This window comes from Amblyomma americanum, chromosome 1 (assembly GCF_052857255.1).
Source record: "Amblyomma americanum isolate KBUSLIRL-KWMA chromosome 1, ASM5285725v1, whole genome shotgun sequence".
NCBI lineage: Eukaryota > Metazoa > Arthropoda > Arachnida > Ixodida > Ixodidae > Amblyomma > Amblyomma americanum.
Genome location: NC_135497.1, coordinates 492412697 through 492421060, shown reverse-complemented (window position 1 = coordinate 492421060; position 8364 = coordinate 492412697). Strand labels below are relative to the sequence as shown.

The window sequence follows — 8364 nt, the reverse complement described above, 5'->3', positions numbered from 1 at the left end:
TAAAGAGCCGTTCGTCTTAAGCCTAACCATGGTCCGCAGTATGTCCAAAAGTAAAGAAATAAAAAATAACAGGGGTTACTTGCACAAAACATTTTAGTCCAGGCTTAATCTAGTCTTCATGCTAAATCGTAACTCATTGGAGGCTTAATCTTCCCTAGCCGACAAGTCGCTTGCACGAAAGAAAGTAGACTGGAAGTAGACTAGAATGAAGTTTGGAAAAAGGCTGAAACCCAAGCTGCAGTCGAGCAGTCTAGTCTCAATCTTCTCCAGCCATATCCAACATGTCTGTCTTGCGTTTGGTCCGCCTCGAGATGCTCGCCGAGCGCCTGTTGCGTCGTGAACGTGTGTTCCGGGACCGGACCAACATTTTCGAAATTTTCGACGAGGGCGAGCTTCGAAGGCGATTTCGGTTTGGCCGCACTGGCATCGCGTACCTCGCCGAGCTACTGCGCGACGACCTCGAGCATCCAACCTGCCGGAGATACGCTTTGAGTGTTGAGCAGCCAGTGTTGGTGGCGCTGAAGTTCTTCGCCACGGGCGGCTTTCTGATCACGGCCGGAGATACGCTCAACGTGCACGAGTCGACTTCCAGCCGCACCGTTCGGCGAGTTGCTCTTGCCCTCGTCCACCACAGCGCCGCTTGGATACGGTAAGCCTCGCTTTAACCCTTCGCGATTTTTTCTAGTTTTATTGCGGGCGTTTCGGCTCCCTGCAGCCTGCTTCTACGACGCCGCGTGCAGCGGCTGCCCCTGCTTCCTAGCCAGGCAGGCGCCTCTATGCAGGCGCTTTCGCAAGGAAATTGCGGCACGGAAAAGTACGGAAGAAACGCTCGATAGCAGTTATCGCTTTTGGTTGCAAGAAAACAAGCAGCGCACAGTGTAAAGAAACGATGTAACATGACCACTTGCACACAGCATTATAGCGCGCTGCATAAAATTGTTAACGTTGCGATCGCAAGACGGAGGTGCGAAAATCGCGTTTTGGGCAGCAACTGCGCAGTTTATCGTGTTCCCAGCGGTGGGCTACTTTTCGCCTGCGGTGCCGTGTTATTTGTGCGCTAGAGCTAGAAGTTTTTGTGTAGGAAGGCTCGGAAGAGCCCACAAGTGTTACAGTGTGATCCCGCATGACATCGATATGGAACAACAGTTACTTGTGTTCTGTATTTTCCAGCTGGCCCTCGGCGTGGTGGGCGCAATAGACGGCACGCACGTGAGGATCCAGGCACCCGGGCTGAATGAGGAGGCGTACGTCAACAGGCATTTTTACCACTCCATCAACGTTCAGCTCTTAGTCGACGCTAACTGCCGGATCCTCGACGTCGTCGCCAAGTGGGCAGGTGGAACGCACGACGCGCGGGTGCTTGCCAACAGCACCCTTGCCGAACGCTTTGACAGGGGATTGTACATACACCGGCCTGCTGTTGGGAGACAGCGGGTACCCGTGCAAGCCATGGCTGATGACCCCATTCCGGACGCCAGACACTCCTGGGAAGAGGCGCTACAATGCAGCGCACGGCACTACGAGGGCAGTGGTGGAAAAGTTCGTCAACGCGCAGTCAGCATACGAGAAAGTCTTGCCTGTCGGTTTTGCCTTTCCCAGTGCACCGTGCGCAGAAGTGAAATAATGAGAAGCCCGTGCAGAGACGTTGCTACGCATTCTATGATTATATCGTTATGTTAAAATCATGCAATGGTATGAGTGCGTTGGAGGATTCACTAGAAAAAATGTCCGCACACAGTCATTTGTACAGTTAAATTGCTCATAGCCTTCAGTTATCTCCCAAGTTATTTTTCTGCTGTTTGTGTACAGTGGTTGACATTCATCATTTTGTCATAGTGCAAGCAAGTGGCGACTTTTGAATTGGTGTAACTGTACTGCCACATTTTTAAGGCTTTTGTTTAGTCATTTGTTGGTTCACATGACATTATAATTGCGCATGATAAAACATGAATCAGTAAAGTACGGCGTGAGGTTATAGCCCGAAGCATTCACAAAGGCTTTATATTAGTACATCTTTTCATGAACATGAAAACTGTGCAGTCAGCACTAAGGCTGTGGTCCTCCTACTTGCTGTATGGGTTCATTCCAGTTTTGTCCTCATTCGAACTCATGGCAACCAACACAAAGGATGGGACAGGTGAACAAGAGAATGAGCACCGACCCATCATTTTTTGCCTGTTCCATCCTCGGGCTCTCTGTCGTGATTCTGCACGAGCCTGCCCAATCAGTCACCAGACCTCTCAGAGTGCCGTCATTTTCTGCCGTGATATAAACAAGAAAAAATAAAACCGGTATACCTTGATCTGCACAACAGATAATTGCACTTGGTGTCCTTCATAGGGCTTCCATTCAATGACCGTAGTGGCCAGATTTATGTAGTGTCTCAGGACACGTCGCTCAATTAGCGGTGGTACAAGAGCACTGCCGCAATCTTCTGTTACAGGACCATAGGGCAGCTGAAAAGAAGATTCCACTGCATGCATGCAGAGCTGCGGATGGCTCCAGACCGATGCCCTGCCATCATTGTGGCGTGCTATGTGCTGCACAATGTGGCTAAAAAGTATGCATTCCACTATGACGAAGCGTGCCAGGTGCCACCAGAAGTTGCGGCTGTGCCAAACTGTGGAAACGACGATGGCAGTGCAGTCCGCAGTGCTCTTGTGCAACAGCACTTCTCTCACTGTGAGTGCAACTTAATTCATTGAAATCCTGAGATGAAATGTGTGGTGAAAGCATCTCAACATGCACATCTAGGCAAACTGACAACGCTACCTAATCTAAATTCCTCCTAAATTAGCTGCTCTCCCGGGGCTGCGACTCATTTTCTATGCAGATGATATCACTTTATGAACGACGAAAACTGGCAGCAATGGTCAGATAGTGGACACACTGCAACAAGCTGTAGAAATTTATTTATTTATTTTCACATAGTGCAACCTTTATTGGGGCTATTGCAGGAGTGGGGTTAACAATTCCTGTAAAAACGGCAACATACAACAAAAACGCACGCACGTGCACACACACAAAAGATTGCACCTAACATGTTTGAATACATAGTGCGAACAATGTGATAGGCTGTAACTAATAAATTGATACAATACACGATGAACACAACACAAAAGGAAACGTCATGTAGCACCGATCGCTGTTAAAAGTGGCTTCAATGGAAGAGACCGCGTTATGCCAGGAATTAAGCTCCAATGTTTAACGGTACCAGGACAAAAGCTGTGTTTGAAATTATTAGTAAGGGCTTCCTGTAAAGCAAGTTCAAACTATAAGAATCCTTGGACTCTTCCTTCAGTCAAACAGGAAGGACAAGAGACAATATAAAGACTAAAGACAACCGCCAACATGACAGTAAGACTAATAAGACAAATTGCTAACAAAAGGACACGAGTGAAGGAGAAAGAACTGCGCAGAACAGTACAAGCATTTGTACTAAGCAGGCTTGTGTGCGCATTCCCATACCTGAAATTAGCACTGATAAAGCCAAAATGGAGGGTATAATTAGACACGCATACAAGGTTGTGTTAAGGCTACCGAAGTATACCTCCGCCGACAGACTGCTGGGCCTAGGAGTACACAACACCCTAGATGAGATTAAGGAAGCACACTTAACAATGCAATGAGGTCAGCTTTCCCGCACCAAAGCAGGAAGGGCCATATTTCATCGCCTAGGAATAGGCATCAAGCTGCCACCACTGGACATCAGGACACAAATGCCTAAACGCATCGCTCAGGCAATACTAGTCGCGCCACTACCTAAGAATATCTGCTCACCACGATGAGAGAAGGAAAGCTACGGCAAAAGCTCTACACAGAATGTGCAGCTAACATAAACAAGTGCTATATGCAGATGCCGCAGAAAACCCCCACAAACAAGCGTTCACACCATCGGCGGTGGACACGCAAGGCAGACTGATAGTCTCCGGCACTACTAAAACGAGCCTCAGAAACGGCAGAACAGGCAGTCTATCGCCCTTGCCATCATTATCACGAACGCTGATACTATACTAAGTGATTCTAAATTTGCCATACGCCGTTACGCGAGGAGAATAATTTCTCGGGTGGCAATGAATACATGGGAGAAAACAAAAAACTTAGAACTATCTTTCAGTGAAATATTTTATTTTATGTATGCACACTAGCAGTAATGGTCATTAAATATGCTAGTACTGACACATGCTTCCCACCCAACTCACTCTGCATATCTTTTTTTAAAGGAAGTATATTTCATGGCAATGCTGGGCCAAGCAAGCTGTGATCCCTATTGCACGTAAGTAACTTATTTTACTGTCAAAACATATCACAAGCCGACGCGGTGACTCAGTGGTTATAGCGCTCGGCTGCTGACCCGAAAGACGCGGGTTCAATCCCGGCGGCGGCAGTCGAATTTCAATGGAGGCGAAAATCTAGAGGCCCGTGTACTCTGCGATGTCAGTGCACGTTAAAGAACCCCAGGCGGTCGAAATTTCCGCCGCCTTTCGCTGCAGCATCCCTCCCAGCATCCCGTTTTGCTTGTGGGGTTTAACGTCCCCTTGGGACGTTAAACCCACACAAGCCAAACGAAAACATATCATAGTCAGAACGCATCGCAGTCAAAATGCATCACATTCAAAAATATCAGTCAAAACGTATCACAGAAAAGTTGTATCGCTGTCAAAACGCATCACACATACTGTGCATGAAATGCACAGTGGAAACTTGTCTACTTGCATCACAGAGCAACTACGGGTGAAAATATCTGTTGAGGTTGCACATGCTGTGCAATAAACATTATGCAGTACTTAAGAGAATGCATTGTTGGGCGAGTCGGTTAGTCATGATGAACAAAGGGTGCTGCGCACATGTAAACAAGGACGAGAAGGATATACAACAAGCGCTTGATGTGTACCCTTCACGTCCTTTTTTATATGTGGGCAATACATATAAACAAGGACATGCATAGGAGAGGTACAAGGAAAACGAAAGCGGTGACCTTGTGGTAGAGCATCTGCCTCGCATTCGGGAGGTGCTGGGCTCGATCCCCAGTTCCACCGGGTACCCACTGGTTTTCTAATAAGTACAAGATTTCCCCCGGCCTGCTGCTCGGCTCCTTTGGGGTGAGATGCTTGGGAAAAGGGTCCTGGACGAAACCGTAAAAAAAGAGCCACAAATGGGCTTTTACCGCACGAGGTGGATTAAGGGTTGCTTGACAGCGGAACTTATCTCTGATCCGTCAAGGCAACGGTTTGGTCCAGGACCCTTTTCCCGAGCATCTCACCCCTGAAGAACCGAGCACCAGGCCGGGGGAAATCTTGTGCCCATCAAAAAACTGGTGGGTACCCGGCGGCGCAGGGGATCGAACCCAGCACCTCCCGAATGTGAGGCGGATACTCTACCACAAGGCCACCGCTTCGGTTGCACATGCTGTACAATAAACATTATGCAGTACTTAAGAGAATGCATTGTGGGGCGAGTCGGTCAGTCATGAACAGAGAGTGCTGCACACATTAAAAAAAGGACATGCATAGGAGAGGTACAAGTAAAACATTATAGCTAAACACTTCAAATGTAATGATGCTCGTCAAGGCACCCAGTGCCAAGTTTCTAAGTACAGAAAGTTTGTGAGCTCTGGCGCTCCATGTGCTTTTGTTTGGCGTTTTATAAATCTGTCTTCGCACGTTCTGTCTGGACCGGTGCCAGTTCTGTTAGTGCATCAGCTAGGCAGCCAAACTTTTCAATTGTTTTAACAGCTGCATCGTTAAACTTAATGAAATGTTCGGCTGCATGCACCATCTTAGGTACTGCATCTGCTGCAGTCTGTGCTGTTGCCTGAACAGTCTCAGCTGCCCTTTTTTGTGCCTGTAGAGAAGCTGTCTCTAGCTCAACATTCTCACGATTAAGTTGGATCACCTCCTGTAGGTGCCCAGCCTGCTGCATTGACTGTGACTGCCACCGGCAGGCCTGCAGGCTTTCCTGTTGCTGCTGCTGATGGCCGCCGTGTGCTGCTGACTGGTGTGGTGTGTTGCTGCTAGTGACTGCTACTGCTAATAGGTGCAGCCTCGTTCACTGTCGGCTGGTCCTGCAGCTGGTGGCCGTTGTGTGTAGAAGCTTCTTCACCTGCTGCTGTGGCTGTCTGGCCATCCTCTGCATCTGACTGTGTGCTGTTGAAGGATAGTGGGCTTACTAGCACATAAGCAGCTGTGACGACAGTGCCTATGTCTTCTGCTGGTACCTCAGCAGCAGCGTAAAATGTGTCCTCGTCGACGGCATCAGGAACATGTCATATAATTGGTGTAGTACTCTGTGGAGTCAGTGCCAGTGTTTGTGTCTGCTGTCCAGATGGCCCTGGCACAGCTACATCACATGACAGCACCTGCTGGTTGCCTGTGGTGCCCCTGTGCAGATAAGACAAGCTTTCTTAGTGGTGACGTTCACTGATATGAATTCCAGCTGACTAAGTTGTCAATATATTTCTGTCATTAGAGAAAGCTGCCTGTCTGTTTGCAGAGCAGGGAATGGTAAACAATGCAATAACAGCCAGGAGAGAGCAGTTTCCTCACCTTTCCACTTCTTGTCTGCTGATTGTTGTTGCACTCTTCGTCATTCTCTGCCATTAACAGACTATGCTTTGTTTACTGAACTGTGTGACATAGCAAAATGAAGAAACTTCAGCTTTTTTATAAAACATAACTAATGTGAAGTAAAAGCTCATTAAATCAAGAACCACACATCGATGCCACCACATTTCAAATTAACCGAAGTTCCAGTTGAATGTTCACCTTCTGCTTCTCTTTCCAGAAGGCAACAGCCATTACGTTTTTTTGTAATCAAACATGACGGAGGGCCAGGAAGGGTCAAGCAGTATGGTTCAAATTATCCAAAAGTTTTAATTCCGTTCGAAATATCGAGCTTTCAAAGCATTATTATGTACGTAGTGTGATGTACACCCTTTCTCACAAGTGCCTGGGGCACTGCAGCTGCGGCTGAGCCAAGTAAACCATCCTCAAAGTGCTGATTTTGCTCCTGTTCACTGAGAAGCTAGAGATTGTGAAATGAAGTCTGTTAGCTGCACTGTAGTGTCACCTCTACTGGAGCCTAGCATAATCAGCATCCGGACGACATCACCTCTACAAGAGCATGGCAATATCGTTGAGGTCACAACATGTTTGCGCCACTAATTAACAGAAGCAGTGGCTGTGTAATTTGCAGAGACTTAGCTTGCAAGTGTGCTGCTTGCGGTTTCGTAAGGCATCACATGGAAGCATGTGGGCCTCGAATGTTTCTTCCACCTAGTGTTCTTTGCAAGCAAACTTCGAAGACTGCTATCATGACTGCTGGAATTTTGTGCTCTACAGTGATTGTTTGATTATAACAATACACCCATGTTCACTACTGCTTGGAGTAAACAAAGAATTCTCACTCGCTCAGGTCTATGCCGCCTAACAGGCCCACAAGCACGGGGTTCTGAGGCCCGAGGACATCCCTGACTGATTCCAGCAGGGCTGGAATCTCGTGCTCATTCCGGCCGGCACCTGCAAACATTCATTGAGACAGTCATCAGTCCTTTTCCACCAAGAAAAGCAGTGCATAGTTGCTGTAATATCTTTTTGCATCACAAAATACTGCAGTGAGATTCAGTATAGGACATGCACATGAATGCACCTTTATAAAAAATGCATTACTTTGTATGCAGCTGAAACACTGTCACGAAAAGTTAATTCAGTATGTACTCTTATCAGTATACTCTGTGCGCCATGTAATTGATTGTCTCTGTGATGTGCCTGCCATGTCAAAATTGCAAATATTGATTTTCTGTGAATTATCAGATGCTTCATGTTGCTCTTGCATTCATTGCAGATACAAACATTGTATTACTGTTATCTAATGTTTTCTTACCGACATATTTGGCAATGAATGCTTGATGGACTTGCTTCCGCGCAAAATAAATTTTCCCTTCCCTGTTCTTGCTAAAGGTGTATTTATTATGCTCTGTTTTTTCGCATGAGGTATGTTATGGGAGTACGCACGATGCTACTGTACATGTGCTTGCAGAGCAAGGCAAATAAAACGCGATCAAGTTGCTATCTGTATACATCACTGGCTGTCCGCGTGCAGCGTAAGCATATGAATAGGAAACAGCAACATAACAAAATACGAAATGGTAGCAACCATGCTTTTCGGTGAAGTTATCATGCTTACTGTCTCTTTTTTTTTTTACTGCACATTCCGCTAAAACATTGTACGCGCGACAGCCGGACACACCACCCTCTTTCACGCCTTGTCCAAGCATCGCGCATATTTACGGCGCTGAAACCAAATTTGTCGCAGTTAACAGTGCATGTTCTCGTGGCAAGGGTGAAGGTGCGTGCTACAAAGGAC

General features: G+C 47.0%; 1 long non-coding RNA gene across 1 annotated transcript; it reads left to right on the top strand.

Moving 5' to 3' along the window:
• The first annotated feature begins 993 nt into the window (after nt 1-993).
• LOC144116095 (uncharacterized) lies at nt 994-8067 on the top strand. Its single transcript, XR_013311726.1, has 3 exons — nt 994-2682; nt 4224-4276; nt 5905-8067. It is a non-coding gene; the product is annotated as an uncharacterized LOC144116095 (long non-coding RNA).
• The last annotated feature ends 297 nt before the right edge of the window (nt 8068-8364 follow it).